The sequence below is a fragment of the Falco punctatus genome (genome assembly GCF_963210335.1).
Source record: "Falco punctatus genome assembly, chromosome: 5".
Classification (NCBI taxonomy): domain Eukaryota; kingdom Metazoa; phylum Chordata; class Aves; order Falconiformes; family Falconidae; genus Falco; species Falco punctatus.
The window spans coordinates 82702735-82722346 of NC_137584.1; the positions used below are offsets into that span (position 1 = coordinate 82702735).

At 36.5% G+C, this 19612-nt stretch overlaps 1 protein-coding gene across 5 annotated transcripts in view; it reads right to left on the minus strand.

The window, feature by feature from the left end:
* The window catches only part of ARID4B (AT-rich interaction domain 4B), a 94356-nt gene that overhangs the window by 72829 nt on the left and 1915 nt on the right, over positions 1–19612 (minus strand). The gene's annotated exons all lie outside the window — the stretch shown is intronic.

A 19612-nucleotide genomic window follows, 5' to 3' on the forward strand; every position in this document is an offset into this window, starting at 1 on the left:
GCACTGAATTCTGGTTCTGTTCCTAATTTGGTCACAGACTTCCTGCACAAAGATGCAACTCAGCAGGAACGTACCAACTTTCAAGTCTGTAGAATGGGGCTAATGCCTATCTTACTGAGGCATTTGATGTTTCTCTAGTACTCTGAGATCTAAGAATGGAAACCTGTATTTCTTCTATCAGTATAACACACCACTCTATAAAATGTCTTAATCAAACACTCCAGAACGGCTGATCAGTCTTTCTAAAAATAATGCCAATTCTTTAAAATTCCTTCTGTAGTTCTCCTTCTTGCTGAAAGACCACGTGAAGGAAAGATATTTTGAATGCCCGCTCCCGCTGTTTATCCCTCTGAATATGAAAACTTCAAGTCAATCATTCCCATAGCTGCAAGAGTGCAATTTTTCTGTAAGGTGTAACCAAATACTCAAACTATTTAGCATTATAGTTTAGTACTGCAAATGATGCAGCTTCATTAATTTTGGTCACACTCTTGTATGTTCCAAGTCAAGCCTGAACATTAAGTTTCTACTTAAGTACATACAAAAGAAGTAGCAACTTGAAATAAGGAGCTTCTCAACACAGACTTCTCTTTTAGTCAGATACTTGAAAGGCTTCTTTCAGATTTCATGTGTTTAGTGCAAGAACCAAAATGCATTCAAGCACGAAGAATTTTAAGTAAAAAAAAATTAAGAAATCAGTAACATGTTTGTTATTAGAAGGTAAAAAAATTTAGTAAAAAGGATATCCCTGATACCTGTTTTACAATTGAAAATAAGTTAGATTAAATCTTTCCTTTGGCAAACACTCTTTTTCCAACTAAAAGCTTCAGATAATGCTTAGGAGCATTACTCCAACTATTAGGTCTAGATAACTTGCCTCAGTTTTTAAGATCTGCCACAACTGTCTGGAGATGCTGCTTCTGCTACAAAAAAAACTTGGGATGTTTCAAAGCACTGAAAAGAATGGTATGATAATGATATCTTGTGTTCCAAATGGATTGGAACAAAGATTATTTGATAGCTTAATTAAACATCCCAGTCCAGGCTGTTCATGAGCAAAATAACAAAGTGACTAATACAGTACTATGTGAAAAAACAAGTCAATGAAATCTCAAGAGAAAAAAAAATATTTGTGTTTGTAGAAGATAGCCAACTGTACACAGGAGTGTACCAAAAGCATTGTAATGTAAAATGGGTAACGCCATACAGAAACATAAGAAATTTTAGACAGGAGAGGGGATTTTTATCTCTGCCATGTTCCCTCAACTGCTGCCTAGGCATTCAGTGTAAAATTGCTGGCCAGGGACAAGACGTTCAGAAAGAACTATGAAAATGAGTTTAGAAAATACTTACAAAGAGACTGAAATAACTTAATTACCCGCTTTATCAAAGATTCAATTAGAATGGATGAGATTCCTGGGAAAAACAAACAAAAACTTAATTACACATAAAAGGTTATCAAGGCCATTCCTCTCAGTAGGATCATTTCAGCTTTATTATTCGTAACAGATGTCTGTCATATCTATTATTAAATTCAGGAGTGAATATTCCACACTTGCTGCACGCAACATATTCCAGTGTTTACACAGTTTTCTGTAGTATCTCATCTAAATATTCCTTGCTGCTGTTATTTCTTATCAATACTGCACATGGAGACCAGTGTACTTCTGCTTTGCAGTTTTCAAGAGATGAGACTCCTTAAAGTAATATAATCTCTGAAAGAAATAAAAAACCCAAACCAGTTATTGTGTAAATTTTACCTATAAGCCATATTTTTAAGACACACTTATTTATTTTTCAATATTGATTCAAAGTATTTCTAATTGGTTTCCTCTGGATTCTGATTTAATTACCTCACATATTTCTTCAAGCTGGTGCCCAAAAATGGACACAGGTATGGGCTAACTGACTGCAAGAGAAGCAAACAGATTATTTCACACAATTTTCAAATAATGCTTTAACATTCCAGCATGACATTTGCCTTTTGGGCACGACTATAACATCGCCTCATGTGCCATTTATTTTTTAGCTATTTTTCCCCCAGGAACTGCCCCCCAGGGGAGGAAGAAATGGCATGCAGCATGTTCCATTTGCAATAGCAGTGAACTGTTAATGTGGCACATACCATACCGTGAAACTCTAGCAAGTGTGCTGACTGTTGATGGCTCCCCAGCTTAGCCTGTTAGCTGTCTTCAATCCCAGACACTAAAACCTTAGATTAAAAGGCAGCTACTGCAAAATACTCCATTCTATACCCTGGGAATCTTGGCTGATTGAATAGAGCGCCTATCTCACACCTCCAAAGGATGCGGACTACTGCAAATCTGTGACATGAACCACCTTAAAGGAAATGGGATGCCTGAACGAGTCATAGGTGCTTGCAGATAGGTCCTGTGCTAACCACAAAACCCTGCTTTGTAAAGCACTCTTACCTGACCAGTTCTCTCTCTGCCCAGCAGACAAGAGCATCCCGTGCCACATGCTTGCACGTTCATAGTAATACAAAGGAGACTTCTGCAGTGCCGTCCCTCATACTGAGGAGTACCACAAACACAACAGGGTAGCTAGCTACAGCTCTTCACTGAACTTGGCCTATAATGTCAGACTACAGTGTTCTTTCATTGCATAGGAAAGAAGCAATATTGCAAGGGTCTTTAACCTTGCAGTCTAGGGCGTTAAAAAAAAATCCCACAGCCTCAGGATGAGCAGAGCTTTTAGGTTTAAAAAAAAGGAAGTTAGTATTCTGTGTAACCAATTACTTGAGATCATAAAGGTTGAAGTAAATATTCCGTCTCTTTAAGGCTTTAAATCAACAGTCTTGCTAAATACACATTAAAGGAATGACCAAGCAAAGTCTGAAGCAGTAGTAGGTCAGACTAAGCCTCATCTGGCTATAGGTCTTCACACTCACATTCTGACTCAACAAGAAACTCCCGTAATTAAAACAAAATATTGTGATAAAGGCAGCTACTGAACAGGAAAGACTTCTGAAGAGCTATCTGTGCTTTTCAAGATTCTGTGAATTGCACCATATAGTAGATAGCCAATCAAAGTGATCAGGAAAACCACTCTATCCTTTTCTAGCAAAAGAAATACCAGCTTTATCACTTCTGATATGTGCTGATGTGTGTCAAAACTCAATTCTTCCACCCCCAGGCATTTGTGCTGTCTGAGACAGACAGGAAATATGCACATGGTTTCATCTCTGGTTAGAGCTCAACTTACTTATCATAATACTAATTTTAAAAATACACTGTACACAACTCTGCTCAGCGACAATCTGTTCACTTTAGTTTTACAAGCTCAACTGTTGCAGTCAGTCCCCACTTCCTCTCTCAACAAATTATCTAGGCAAAAGCCAGCTGCCTTGTCCTCATATTCATTGCTCTGAAATCCTGCAATTTTGTGGCTATTACAGCTGTGGTTTTTTTAGCCTCAAAGGCATCCCATTATAATGGATCAGAATTTCATAATGCATTTTTCTTAGTACTTACAGAAATGCTGGTAACATAGCTTGTAGTTAATACAGTTGCATATTAGATTTCAAAAATGGCAATATTCATAATGCTTTATCTGTTAGAGGGAACAGATGGAATAGGCCCTTTAAATTCAGAAGGGGAAGAAGGAAAAGTGGGGGCTATTTAAAGCAAAAAGAATCTGATTTTAAGTGAGAAATTACTAACATACACCATTTCTGCTGTATTCGCAACCCAAAAATAAACAACTACCTGCATAAGAATTAAAATATAAATTGTGTAGAACTGTATGAGCTGACAAAATAAATAGCAAGAAGCAGAGGATTACAACAGCCCTGAATGCTACACAACTGACAGGAAACTTTTAAAAAACACCACTCTAGCAAGAAGGGTTGAACCAATTCAGTCTTTTAAGAATAAAGTCAGGAATGCTAGGATAAATATTCCAAGATCTCTGTCTACCTGCGGAGGAAAAAAAAATACCCATCAAAAATAAACCAAATAAATTGGGTTAAACAATAGAAGTTGATGACAAGACACTGCCTACTGCCAGTGGTAGTTCTTAATTTCTGAAACAGGGTGAAGGGGGGGGGATGTAGGCAGGGACAATTAAAGAGGTGGTGTGTTCTTTTGCGAGTTGAATTAACAACTCCCCAGTGTAAAAGGGGAAATGTAAAAGGCCTTGGCCCTCCAAACTGAAATCTGCATGAATGATGCCTTTCCCTGTCCATTCTCCCTTTTGCATCAGTTCTCTGATTAAAGGCTAAAGGGACTCAACTCACCAATTTGACAAATGACTAACACCAGAGCTAAAGTAGAAAAGGAGAAATCAGTGGGTAAACTGGCAATCTGACTCAAACTACAACATGAAGTAGCACTCCGTAATCACCGTTTAGAATTTTTAAGGTTTGCAAAAAACAGACGTTTAAAAAACCCTAGAAAATACTCCTCTTCCCTACCATTTTGTGTGTGTATGCAATAGCATCTTCTATATTTACCTTTTCATTGCATGTCCTAGATTTCTTTCTCTCCAAATTCTAAAAACTAAATGTATGAAGCCCCTATCTGGATGAGGAAGATGACATTTACCACACTACTTGATTTATTTTTTTAAAAAAAATAACTAGATAATCAAGCTAACTATTGCTTCTTCAACTGATCCTCTAAACTGGGTTTCATCCCTGAAATGCAAGTCAGAGATCTGGGTGTCTAACAAACAGCTTTCAGTCCAACATCTCCACTAAATCCCTGAAGTGGCTTTACACTGGCTGAAAGCACTTCAGTACTGGAGTATATGCAAGGTCAAATGCAAGTTTGTATTCAAAGTCTAATCTACTTGGATAGCACTCAAAACCCAGTTTATGTTAAGTTTTATATCCACTGCACACTATTTGCAAACAAAGCAGGTATTAGCTTTTCTAGTGAAACATTTTTATCAGATGAAAAAAAAATGTGATTCAACTGAGCATTCTGTAGCATTAGACTGAGTGTTGATATTTCTATAGGAAACTAGCAAAGCACCATTACCACTACATTAGAGAACCAAACAAATTTTTCTTATTAATCTGTTTTTGTAAAATAAATCCAATCTTAAACTGCTAACTGATTTCAAGATGAATTTTAAAAAAAATCAGATTTTCCCACAAAATAGAAACTTCACTTAATTCAATTTATTAACAGGATCCATCCTGACAAAAAATAACAATGTTTGGTCTAACATTCCAGAAAATGCACCATTTAATGAGCAGACTAGAGAGAACTTGTACCCAGACAATGACCCAGTGTTGAGACAATCTTTAAGAGGCCTTAGAGGAGCAAAGTTCTACAGTAGAACAAGAAAACTCAAGAACCATAGAGCTGGACAGGAAAGATTCACAGAACAAGTCACTGCCTTGCACCGGAAAGGAGAAAGGATAAACCTTAACTCCATCGAGTTTAACAGCAATGGCAGACCCTAAATCACACTGGACCCAGAAAACCTGAGTTTCAGGTTACATCCATAATAGCACAGAGATAAAAATATGAGAAAACATATTCTTTCATTGGTCTTGTGTGGATTTACCCTGGGGAGCCCATTAGCACCGTATGACACAGCACATGCACTCAAAGGCATGCTACAGTTACAGGAATGTGTATGCAGACTTCCTCCTCTCGTCACAAAGCCTGACATTGCTATTAAAAAACCCTATCAACTAAAGGAAAGCCAAGTATCACCCTGAAGGTAATTTCAGTCAATTACACCTCTGGCATTGACACTTTTTTTTTTTCTGCAAAATTCAGACTTGGTGAAGATAGTCACTTACATCCCCATTTTAGACTATATTAAATAAAAAGCATATAACATAAAGAGAAAAAACTGCAGAAAAAAAAAGTTCTATTCTCTCCACTGACTTGCCTTTTGCTTTTTTCCTGCTTTTCCAAACAGGTTGTTTTGATCTCAAAGTGTAAGGCTTAGATTCACTAAGATCCAAAGAGAGGTAACAGAACCTGATAATGCACTTCAGAACAGTCAAACCAGGGTCTCCTTCACTTGCTCTGCAGAACTGTCCTCAGTTTTCTCCTCTGGATTCAGCGGCTTTAGTATATACAGACCAACAGTCTCTTCCTTTCTAGCTCAGTGCCAGCAATAACTTCTAAGATTCTCATTCTGCATACCAGCTAAACTCAAGTTTTTTTCACTTGTTTTGCTTTTTGGATGATTTCTGAATTCAGCTAGATATACACTAATTCCTAGACTTTTCCTTAGGTTTTAGCGTAAGCAAATCCTTATTTGGAACGTTCTGGCAGATCTTCACTCCTGGTCTAAACTAGCCTTTCATTCCTAGTCAGTAACCTGCTATTCTTTAGTCTCCTGGGGAAAATGTTACACAAGAGCTAACAAAATGTGTCTCATTTGGCTAAAACAACTAATACACCAAGAGTGCAGAATTTTGGCTTATAAATAGTTAGCCTTTATATTTGGCTTTCCTGGAATTCTCTATGCCACAATTACGCATTTGAAACAGCTAATAGAATAAAACTCAAATGAAATTCAAAGGCAAGCTAGCCAACAATCTGAACCTTTTAAAGAACTGTAGGTAACTGCTAGATATTAAAAGGCATACATATGTGTTTGGGGGGGGGGGGTGTGTGTATAAATATCACCCTGACCACTATTCATTTTGCAGCATAAATTTTGGAAAGTAGACATCAGAAGTATTATGCTTTATAGATAAATCTATACTGGTCTCTTTGGAATGTACTTGGCATAATACATTCTAGATATGTTTTTTAGTGTCCTGTAGATTATACTTTCCTATGCTTTTTCCCTTTTACACTTTGTAAATATTTTTTTTCTCCAGGCTTCCTATGAAGAAGATTCTTCTTCCTAATAAACGGTTACTTAACATTACATTAGTGAAGATACAAACAGCAAACAATTAACTACACACATGCAGAACATCAACAGTACTTTAGGCTTAGTCCAGCAGAAGCTATCCTTTTATGACACCTGACAGTCTTACCATCCTTGAACTGCCTCTAAGTGGTACTATAATACAAATATATATCTGCATAATATATTTATTTATATATAGATACATCTATCTTTATAGAAAGATATTACATTTTTCAAAATAATCAAATAGTTCTTCAGCTTCCTCTCCCAATAAAAAAAAAAAAAGGGGGAGGGAACCATAGGAATTTAAGGTACCTACTACTATTATGTATGCCAAGAAAGAGGGTAATATATATACACAATTAAATATAATTACAAAAGGACAGAAGCATATGACTAAATTTGTCAACGTACTGATTTTCCCCTCAATATTCTAGTGGAGCTATAGGTCCCTCAGTAATAAACAGACCTACCAACAACAAGCTTGCTTGTCTTAGTTGTATCTTTAGGTCTCCTTAGAAGCAGTTTACAGAACCCACAGCACTGCATTAAAGACACTCAGAAGACAGCTTTTAGAATTAGACACAATCAAGGTCAAAGAGAAGTGAAGTAGAAGAAGAGTATACACATACTTGCACTATGCAGAAGCATCCAAGCACACTGAAACAGATTCAAATTAAGTTTAGTCTGCCACTGCTATTACATGGTTGGTTAAGACTACAGAAAGCTCCCAGTTAAGAAAAGTAGACAGTGTATCAGTTAAGACTGTAGCTATGTAATCCACATAACCTATTATATGAGCCTGGAAGAGAAAAGAACATTATTTTCTGTTAAATCTACTGGTGTTTTCTTACCAGCACCTACTAGGCCACTGTTGACCTATGAACCATCTACATCCTTGCAGAATATAGATGCATAACTAAGCTGGACACTGGGTAGTTAGGGCAGCACAGAAATTAAACTGGTAATTCACCTGAAAAAAAACTATGATAAATTGTAACTCATGCTGACAAGTGGACTACTTCCATATTGGCACAGGTATCTCTGCACAACATCGCACTGTCAACTTCCCAAGAGAAGTAGCAAGCAAGTGAACTTGAAGTTATCTCAACAAAATGGCAATGCTTCTTTCCCAGTTCGTAGCACAAGGCAATCCATACCTCAAATCAACTTCTAGTTTAGCTGCTATGGGTGACGTTAAATTCAAAGTGCCTTGCTGTGGCAGAATATTCTATTGAATAAACTTCGTTTTCACTGATGTAATCTCCTGCTAGAAAACTATAGCCAATTCTTTTTCACAGTGAACTTTTCTTTCAGATGGACAGTGACTCAAGTAAATAATAACTTCACAACTTGAAGGCGGGGGGAGAAAAGCCAACAACTTATCCACATATCCCACTTTCCCCAGATTAATAGGAAGAAATACCATGACCACACCTTCTGAAGGAAGATATCTATAACTGTACAATTTTGCGTGGTGAGGGTATGACCAAATTCTTGACTGAAATCTCAAGTCCATAATTTTAACTTTCACCTTTTTTCTCATAAAAACTAGTGTTCCTTTAAAAATATTATGAGGTAGCTTTACAAGCTTCCTAACTTGTAGAAATCTAACAAATACAAGCACATAAACACACTCCTATCTCAATACATTTTCCAAGACTACTACTGACCTGCACAGTCAGTAGCAAGGGTATTACAAGAAAACCGATCATTTTTCTTTTTCATCCCTCTCCACAACAGCATTCATCTTTTAGAGTTCTTCTCTACCTAAATGTAAGAGTTCAGTATTTAAGTTTAAGTCTGTAAAAGGAGGTTTTGGGAAAAAAAACAAACCTAAATATAATCAATGTGGCAGCTATCCAAAGCAGAGATGCAAGCTTTTCCTGTTCAGTTAAGTTCTACTCTTTAAAAATCCTTTCAAGAGTTTTCCATCAGAAAATACCCATAGCAAACAAAAAATGCAAGCATTAAAAGTAACACAGATATTAAGAAAAATAACCAGATGAACAGTAAGTTTAAGAGAAGATTTGTCAAGTGACACATAATTATGAATAGTGTTAACATACTTTAGATGTGTGCTACACAGAAAGTGAAAGTGCCACTGCAGTACTATAGGGAAGAAGAACAATACAAAAGCAGCTAGTCCCCAGCTAGGCTACTTTCCAAAGCCAAGGAATTAAAGGACCTAAACGACTTATTTCATACCTTTTATCCAATTTAACTACCCAGAATGCTTCAGTTTCTTTGGCTACTCATTGCTGCACCTGTTTCCAAAACATCTTCAGCTGGCTTAGCCTGTGACTAATGGCAGCCATTTCCAGGGAGTGGCTATTTAAGGAAAGATCCTTGCTCTGATTCCACAAAACTCTTCAACATATTAAAGAACAGAGAGTAAAATTTTGGAAGTTGTATAGGTGATATAAGACTCTATTCATTGCTTTCAAATGCGCTGAAGTTATTCTGTAAAGCTCAGGGTTTTTTTCTCAAAAGTCTTTAAGCCTCTTATACTAAAACCTTCATATTTTTTTTAGCCTCTTTTCAAAAACTAACATTTAGGATTACTAAAGTGAAAGAGAAAAAACCTATGCAAGTTTTACTTGCTAGTCCTCTGTAGATCAACAATTCCAGCATTACTGTCCACATGAAACTTCATTCTGCTCTTAAAAGCTCAACAAGAGGCATTCCAAGGGGTCTTTGGTACCCAAGGCAATGCAGCATTCTCACCATGCCCAATAAAATGCCAGTATCTCTGTCAAATGAACAGGTTATGGCATCAACTACATATGCCAATGAAATTATATTCAATTATATTTTTATGATCAACTTTCCCCCCCCCCCCAAGCCTAAGAAGATGACTGAAGAAAAAATCTGAAATACACAGCTTAAAGAATAAACCTAATCATCCAGTACTACTGTATGACTAATCAGCCCACTGTAATATTTGCTTTCACAGAAATACTGTGCATCATCACTGCTAAAAGCAGAATAGCCAGCTAAAGAGTTCACACTGGCCCTTCTGCCCACATACTCATTCGTGTACTTGGCTGGAATGTTGTTTCAGTGGGCTCAAAAGCTGTATTAACAAAAATTGCCAGATGAAAAGATGTTGCAGTTCTTTTAAGATTAAGCAGTTTTCCTGTAAACACAGGGTAGTCCCATTCGCAGGTGGCATTCAAATATTGATGTGTATTTTTCTCTTCCCAAGTTTAATTCTGAGCAAACACAGTAAGGATAGCCAGCTACAGCAATAAGATAGCAAAGTTCTGGAACTGTCCCTGAATAGGTCTGAAATCAAGCACCTGAAGTTTGCCATTTTCTCTCTCTAAAATTTTTTTATATATGCATTTCTATGAAGATCATAAAAGCCGATTTGCTTCCTCAAAGTTCCAACTAAGTAAACACAATATACACAACTAGAGAAACTTTATCAGACCAGCTTAAGTATCATGATTTTTATTCCACAGAATAGGTGCCATGTTTTATATTTATTATCAGATCGTAATTAAGATTTTATTACATCATTTCAAATGTTCAATTAAGTGCTGTTGCACAACAAGTTATTCCAGACAGAAACAGGTAGGATTGTTCTCTATTTTAATGCAGAGTAGTAAACTTCTAGTGAACTGAAATCAGTGCTATGAACAGATATAAATAAAAGCATTCCACTCTAAAGATGAGCACTTCAGTTGCTATCTAGATGCTACTGATGCCATGTACTTTACCAGTGAAAAAAGTCTGCCATAGCAGGACATACACCTGTCTCTATCATTGATATACTATTATTACACTGTCATCAAAACAGAATTTTTCTTACTATTTAGAATGTAACAAAAGCAACTTATTCACTTCACTTCCCTCTGAAAACCTGAACCACCCTACACTAGTAAGTGTACATATAAATATGTACTCTGTATTATCTGAGAAAAGTCACCATATTAAATAAGAGATTTATTCTAATACAGTGAAATACGTTTAACTTATCAATCCAAACATTTTGGCTAGCATCAGGCAAAGTAAACTGAAATCAGAGTATTAGCTGAACAGTCAAAGAATTACCAACAGAGAAAAACTGAATTGCTGAGGACAGATATCTAATATACATACTAACACTTTCTGGAACTTCATGTTACATTATTCCAGGGAACACAGTTAAAAGAGCAGCCTCAGCAGCCTGATTTCAAAATGGATCAAGCGTAGTAGAATATATTTGAGTGTGATTCTTTGCAGGTTCCAGCCCATGTATGCAATACTGTCTATCATCAGATTACATCCTCTTTTATACTACTTGATTTTTAGGTACGTAAAAGCTGCACTAGTAATCTGTAAGTAAAGGAGTGAATCCAGACTTCAATGTCTTTTAAATTATCCAACATCGCAGGAAAATAGGCACAAAATTTCACGAAGACGACAAAGACACAGCACAGTTACCCAGATAATGTTCTATGGGTAAACGTATGTGGACTCTAATTATAAAGTTCTGGAAGATCATGTCAGAATAAATCTGCATTCACAAAATGGAAATGACTTAAAGGTGGACTGCTGTCTCTATTTTTGTCTCTGTTCCAGGCAGCAAGGTATTGGAAAATCCCATACTCTTAAATTTTAAGCTATAGTGCAGTCTTACTTATGTTAAAGTACTTCACTATCTCCCTCAATGCACATCTAGCATGACAACCTTCTAAAGAAACTGAAGTGGAAATTTATTACGTTATTCCTGTACAAAATACAAAAAATGCTTTTGTATTTATGGAAGCACAACAATTAAGAATTATATGTATTTTCTTTCTAAGTTTAGTGATGTAATTTGAGGTAACATTCATCTAGTATTACAGCAATGTCTACCTTCCAATAAGCAATGCAGCAAAATAAGTTAAAAAGTGAAAACAAATTCTCCATTAGAAATTCCTCAATTCTGAAATGCTGGTGTAACATGTACTCGTTTCCAAAATGTCTCAACCCCTATTTTCTTCCCAGGAAAAGAAGTTACATTAACCTAAGTGTCACAGCATTAACAAAAAGATTAAGCTAACACACTTTCACTTGAGCACTCATACAGGTTATTGGAAAGTCTATCTTCCAGCATTATAAATTAATCTAAAACATTCTTTGTAACCTTAGAAGAATGCATTCTACATTTATCTTTAAGAAAACATGAAGTGGACTATTTCAAATGCACAAATAAGAGGTTTAGCACTTGCAATCTGCTGTTGAGAGGACAGCTGAAAATCTGAAGGAAAAAATTATCGCAGTGGATCAGGTTGCCCTGCCACAAACTGAAACACTTTTTTCAGGTCAGAAAAGAATATGAAGAAAAAAAATAAACAAAAAAATACTCCCTATTACATTATTTATTACCAGCTGCTGAAACCTTACGTCAGATACACTTGGTTCTGAATTTCACTGAAGTTAAATCCCATTTCCTTGCCCTCAGAAGGCCAGTATGAACAATTAATAATGAGTCAGTAGGGCATCCAAGAGGAAAAAGGGAAAAGGCTCCCAGGCAAAAGTTCAATGAGAACCACAGTTCTTGGAAAGAAAAGTAACAAATGTCTTCCAAATTTCTGCATTAGGTTTCTGGTAGTAAGCAGAAAGTGTCGCACACCTTATTCTACCATATCCAACTGGCATCCAACTCCTGATTGTCACTGGGTCTTCTCTAATCTACCCATAAATATATGGGACGCCTTAACATACAAAGAATCAAAGGCTTGACTTCCATTCCTTCAATTTCCTTATCAAAGAAAGAGTGATGTAATTTCTTCCCAAATTAACCATTTCCGACTGTTTTGATTTCGAAAAAAGGTAAACCAATCGCTTAATTCTTACACCCATTGGTCAAAATATTGTCAGAATGTATTAACATAAGTGTTAGTTACATGAAGATTATCACCTTTATGGTATAGGAATCTAATATTTATAAATATTTTTCTGCAGATAAATATAACAGCAACTGTTTCTCTAGTTTGGGGGGGGGGGGGGGGAGGGGAAGATATTGTTGATAGTAAGCTTTCCAAGTGTTGAATGAACCTGAGGAAGATAGAGAAGCAAAGCTTATGTTGGCCTCCTTAAAAAGTACTTAAAATACATTCTTTTTTGTGTTTAATACCATCTCTTCTTTAAAACCCCTTCATCTTTCCAACTTGAAATCATAGTTTATCATACCAAAAATTAAATTGTATTTGTCACCTTCAAGGCACAGCCACAATTCCACTTTTTGGTTTCATTCAACACCTTCCAGAAAAGATGTGAGTTCAAACCTCTAGAGAAGTGCCGTGTTCTAGCTAGTAAGCAAGCCTAGAAAAACCTCTATTGCACTTTCACGTGTAGACAGTTTACAAAATGTTTAACCTAACGACTGCAAAGTGCTAACTTGGCAGAGGGATGGGGAGGAATGTGTTCACAAGCAGTTTAAGCTCATCCAAATCAGTCTTGGTGCACTTCTGCTTTCCTCTCCTTCCTTCCTCCACCCCAATGGTAGGGATCAGCCAGGTCAGGGACTGGCTGCAACTGAAGAATTATTTATCTGATTGTTGTTAATTTCAGTTTGATTCAGTACACCCTGGGACCACCCAAATGGACGGCTGGCACAAAAGACAAGAATAAACAGCCAGGAGTGGAAGAAGTGTACAAAAATGCATTCTTTCACGACCATACAAACTTAATCTGACAAACTACTTAAGAAACCAAATCCTTTGCTGTAGGTTGTTGGGGGACAAACCAACAGATTAAACAACGAGAACAGAAAACTCACTCTTCTGCCCAAGAACAGTGTTATTCACCAGTTAGTCCAACTCGGGCAATCTGCTCTGCAGAGCTCTGTAGATGTTTGCACTCACAATTACTTTAAATGACAACTGATGAATGCTGTATCTAAATAGTGTACTACTTAAGGTGATCTGCAGAAGTCACCATCAAAGACACAAGTAATTTGGGAGTTCAGGATGCTTAAAGGGTTTTTCTTTAGTGTACTACCTACCTTATTCATTCCAGGGCACATACAGGCTTCAAAAACAACAGCAGTGGGAGCAAATAACTCCAGGTTAACTGGGGATGAAATGACTACTGCTTTTGCTCACAAAGGAAAACACCTTCTCATGGTTGGGCACTACAATGTTTGTGCTTAGCTCATAAGAAAAATCTTCATAGTGCTCCCCACAGGTTCAGGAAACCCTGGAATAGCACTACTCCACATCTAATTAATTAATATAGAATCACTCAGGAAGTCACCACCACACAGTGGTCGTACACAATGCAGGTGGGTCACCTCAGTCGTAGTTTTCTACGAGTAACTCAGCAACACTCTCCACCACCCTGCTCTGACAGCCTCACAGCTGCCTTTCCAGAGCTTGCTTACTAACACTTCTTGCTAAACAGGTCATGACTGCTTTATATGCTGCCTTCCGAGCAAAGGAAAAAAAAAAAAAAAAAAAAAAAAAAGGCACAATAGTGCTTTATTGAATTTATTCCCTGGTTTAAACTAATCTTCAGAAGGAAAATAGATGTCTTGTCAAGTATAGAATATCAAAGTGGCCTGCTGTTTTTTCCATACTTGAATCCCCTGAAATATCCTCTCATCTGGTCACCCCATGTTAACAAAAAAAAAAAAAAAAACCACAAAAAAAAACAAAAAAAAAAAAAAGAAAAATCCCCCATCACCCAGATTTATGACTTTCCATCAAAACCTTTTAAAATAATTATTCTAACACTTATTAAATGACTAACATTTAGTTTATGCATAGGGCTGAATAATTTTCCTTAGTTCCCTGGAGGCCTTTTGAAATCTTTCTTTGAAAGTCTTTAAAAATCCATTCCATGCACATGCAAGCAAGTATCTAGTGAGTGGTAGTAAGCACAGTAACTGGACAACACTGGAAGTGCTAAATAGGAGAGGCAGAAAAGGAGTATTTGTTACCGAAGCATATCAATGAAAAATCAAGCACCCATACAAGCCCTGACTTAACATTTCTCAACTGTGACCTGAATAATATATAGGGCAAACCCAATTCAAGATCCATGTTTATTCACTTTTGTACATTTCCGTAAAAACAACTGAAGTACCTATTATAGTAAATAGAACTGCAGGGAACATACTACTGCATTTCACAACAGGTTAACTACTTTTAAGTACAAACTAATAAATAATCTAGCATTTGGATGGCTCTGTATCATATTAGGGTGCAAAGTAAATTTAAGCTTAGGTTTTTCTATAAAATTTGTTACCTTTTTCAAATGAGGAAATCTCAAACTCCCTTTATTTTTATTCTTCAGCCTATTATAAAAGCATGTTTTTCTAAGGAAAATGTGTGTATCTGTAGGATTTAAACAAAAATTCAAAACCAGTTTGCAACAACAGCATAATTTCAACCTTTCTCAAAGTTAGCCGCTTTTTTTCAGTTTATATGACCAGCGAAGCATTCAGATTAAGTATTTGACAGTGACTGTAAAGCTCAACACCTCAAAACTTCCGCATTTTGTTTCAAAAGACTTCTCAACTACAATAGCAGAATTTCTTTGAACACACACACGCAATGTGTATCACAGCACGCTTCTGCACTACATGTATACAACACTTGTTTCAGATTACAAAGTTAACTGAATAACCATCTGAAAGTGTTCTAGTGAAGATATATGCATATTCATTACTCTGCCTACTACTATTTTTCTTAGACAGCATCCTGATACAATAGTCCTCTTGCTGTGAGAGCACTGATCCATAAATCCTTCCCCAACTTTGAAGATAATAGTACAGGCAGTTTAATTTTTCTAATCCTCATAGTTTATTACAACTTTAGTCTTCTCAGCCTAACACAGTCTTTTTTCCACTAGGTGGTCTAATTAACTTTGAGTCCTTATCAACACAACTACTGATTAGTACCATACTAAACATGCAGATTGAAGTTCAAGACTTCCATGTTGTTTAGCCACTGTAAAATATACTGAGATTGGCATTTCAAAAGTGCAAATAAACGATTTCAAAATAACATAGATTATTCCAACGTGACTTGTAATTGTTTGTAAGTGCAAGTGGTGTTTGCTTTGCTTTCTACATAATTATGCAAGCACGAGGAAGTCAGTAACTGCCTCTGATCACTTGTTCAAACTGGAACATCAGGACAGAATTTAAGAATATAATTTTCCATAATGCAAAAACAAATTACAGGGGAAAACCACCTTTAAGACTTACCTGTTCTCCTACCTCCAGCACAAAACCTACTCTAATGGTACTCTTTATTTATAAATCTCCATTTCTGCTGTAATTCAAATAGTTAACCAGAAAGTGAAAGGTCACTACATTCCATGACTGGTTTCCAGCCTTCGTAAGAGCAATAGGACTTTCAGCTGACTTGTGCTCGAAGTTGGAAATTGGTGACTGAAAAGTTTACTAGATATTTCACTTTTGTCCTCTGCCATACTGGCAGAGAATACGAGCAACAGACTAACTGGCTTTAAGGGAAAGCAGTTAACAGCATCAGTGTGCACCAGCGATCTCTGTGGATAGCTAGAGAGATCACTAGGAAAGACTACTGAAACCAACGTGTAAACTCAGGATGAATTAAAAAAAACCCAAAACACTATAAACTGTACACACAACTTCCTTAATTTGTTAGCCTGGCAGCTCTGAGCAAGCACTCAGGAACATCTAGGGCTACTAAACAGAAATACTACAACCACTAAGTATTTCTTTTTTTACAAACTGAAAAATATTAATATGCAAATACCATCAAAACATTCAAACAATCATTTCAGACCATTTAATTTATAGTGCATTCCTCAAGCTTCTGGGACATCCACTATTTTTATCTCCAGTCAGCAGTGAACTTTTTAGCTACAGTGGGTATATTACCCTCATTCACATATTTAAATATCAAGGAAATGACGTGATACATATTAAAAATCTCAGGAGCATTTACAGTAGTTGTACAATGGTACAAATCATCAGCGAAACTGAGCTTGTCCGTCTGTCTTTCTTTAAAAGCAGAGACTTCGCTTTCCTGGCATTTATTTGCTGACTTTGGGGAAAAAATAAAAACAAACTATAATAATGTTTTCATATATATTGCTACCTACCTTGTAGGTAGTGATTTGATGGCATGCAATTAGTTTTTTAAATAATCAGATTCTACATGCTTCCAAAGTGTATTTAATGCAAAAAGACCTTATGCAGAAGGTGCTTAAGTTTAAAAAATAAAAGCTTCACTACAACATACAAACCATCTTAGCCATTATCTATACAACTACTATCAGAGGTCATCTATCACAGGAAAACGCCTGATTCAGTAGAACATCACAAGAACAATCATGTCAAGACTTGAATGCTTCTTCTACAACATATTTCAAGATATTTCCAGGCTGCCTTCAAGTGGCCTTTGCCACTTGGGAGGACTACTTACTAGGCTAAAGTTACTAGTTTATACAAGTGACTTTTATTTACTTGGATTAAGTTGGTTTATTGCAGGGAGAACAATCAAGCCAACAGCTTTGGAGGTGGTACTCTCCTAGCAAGCAGCACACCTCTCTTGTCTCAGAAGGTTTCAAAATGCAAGAGCATGAGTGACTTACAGATTTCTATCAGTTCAGCTTGGTGCTCTTCCTAAATATACCTCACCATGTTTTACAAAGAACGGTAAGCATCCTATCCATACCACGCAGATAGGAAAAAAAGTCAGTAAAGCTACATGAGTTGTTCAAGTTCACCCCGAGAGACAAAGATACCAACAAGGAATCCAGTTCTAATGCTCTAGGCACCAGAATACACAACCCTCCCCATGTGAAAGAATGACCAAAGCATAAATCAAAACAGGGGCCTCCATCGTACAGTCAGCAGCAAGTCTGCAGTCAGCAGACTCAAAGTAAGACTAGGCCTTAAAGCATTAAATCCTCTACATGCTGAAGTGTCCTTGAGGAATACTCTTTCAATAACTCACAAAATAAATGCACGCAAATATACAATCATATTTAAACAGTATCTTGATCTAGTATAGTCAGTATTACCTTGTAGTGATACGAACAGAAAGCTAAGAATAGTCTTAAGCACACTTCCTTACTGCTTTTTATTGGACTTAGATCCTTGTAAGCTCGGAAAATAAACTACAAATTCAAGCCAGGCAGAAAAGACTGATGCACTGTATTATTCCTGGTATCTTAAATAAGAGTCTTGATTAAACTGTTGAATGTTAGAAACTTCTGTTAAGCTACAAAGTCTGTTAAAAGTTTCACTGTAGTAACTAAAGCTTCAACATAATGACTTAAAGATTAACCCCACTTAACGTTACAGGGCACAGTAAATAAAGTACTAGGAGTTATCTCAAGCATATGTAAGTTTAATGCTACACACACAGACTGCAAAAACTGCAGACTTAAACTCAGCATTTGAACACACTGGCAGAATTATCCAGATTTAAAAATGCAATAGTATCACAAACCTTATCAAAGAATTAAGTAAGCTGGGAGCTTTTATATATATATATATATATATATATATATTTACAGGTTTCTCTGTTTGCTACTTTAAATTGAAGCATGTTATACATTCAGTTCAGCCTGAAGTGGGGTCTCTATCAGTATTCCACAGAACACTGCATTCCACTTGTGATCCGACCTCCTCATCCTCCCAAACTGTCTATCTACAAATTTATATGGCTCCGCAACCACAGTATCTGAACCTAATCTCTATGGTAACTGTAAGATTTGTTTACATGGAGAAAGAATATTAGAAATGTATGTAAATTTAGCTGTTGTTTAAGTAAGTGTTTCTCCTTATGGGGGAAAAAAGCTCCCTATACTGCCTCCTATTTCTCTCGCTTCCTTCTCCTGCATCTCCACCAGGCAGTGAGCCACATTTGGAAAGCTCCGTGTCGTACTCCAACCGCCTGTTGTTGTAAATTCATAAATAGTTTACTTTTAATGAGAAAGACGTTTGCAGTATTTTAGATCTTAACACTTGTTAAAGAAAGATCATAGGTAGGGCAATTAAAACATGGTCTTTTAAAAGACACTGTTATTAAGTCTCCAAGTAAAAAAACCCAAACATTCTAAATCTTCAACAGCTACACAAAAAGACTTAAGTTTGCTGCTCAGTAACTCAGATCAATCCAGAAATTAAAACAGTCTGTATCATTTACCGTTTACAGCAGTGAATATAGTATGAGGTATACATTTTACATAATACTCATTCACAGATGGTAGGCACAACTCTTGATAGTACAAGACACCCCCCCCGATTGCTCTTTTTTATTAATAAATATCAAAGAGATGGTGTATCACAGGTTTGTTACAATTATTTTTTTATATGATTTACAGTATTTTCAAATGAGATTTACTGCTGCCCAGCAGGACCGGCAGCTGAATTACATGGGGGTCACGGTAACATAAATGGCAGTTTGAGTGAGACATATCAGCAAAATGATAAAAAAAGCCTAACAAACCTAGCTGTTAAAAACTATGTTTAGGTACACAGATCATTGCCACACACACAAGAAATCATTCTACTCCACCGACACATTTTTTTCTATAAAACTTGTGCAATATATTGCAAATAAATAGTCTAGGAAGGCCTAAGAGAAGAAAAACGAGCAGCGATGAGGTAGGTGAGCAGCGATGAGGTAGGTGAATGCTACAGAGCACTGAGAAGAAAATTAGAACCTGTTTGGAAATCTTTCTGCACCTTACAGCAGTCATTTCACTGCAGAGAATCCCTTACGTGCACCCTCCCTGATCGTATCAAGATTATTCATTCAACAAAACTGTTATTAACAAA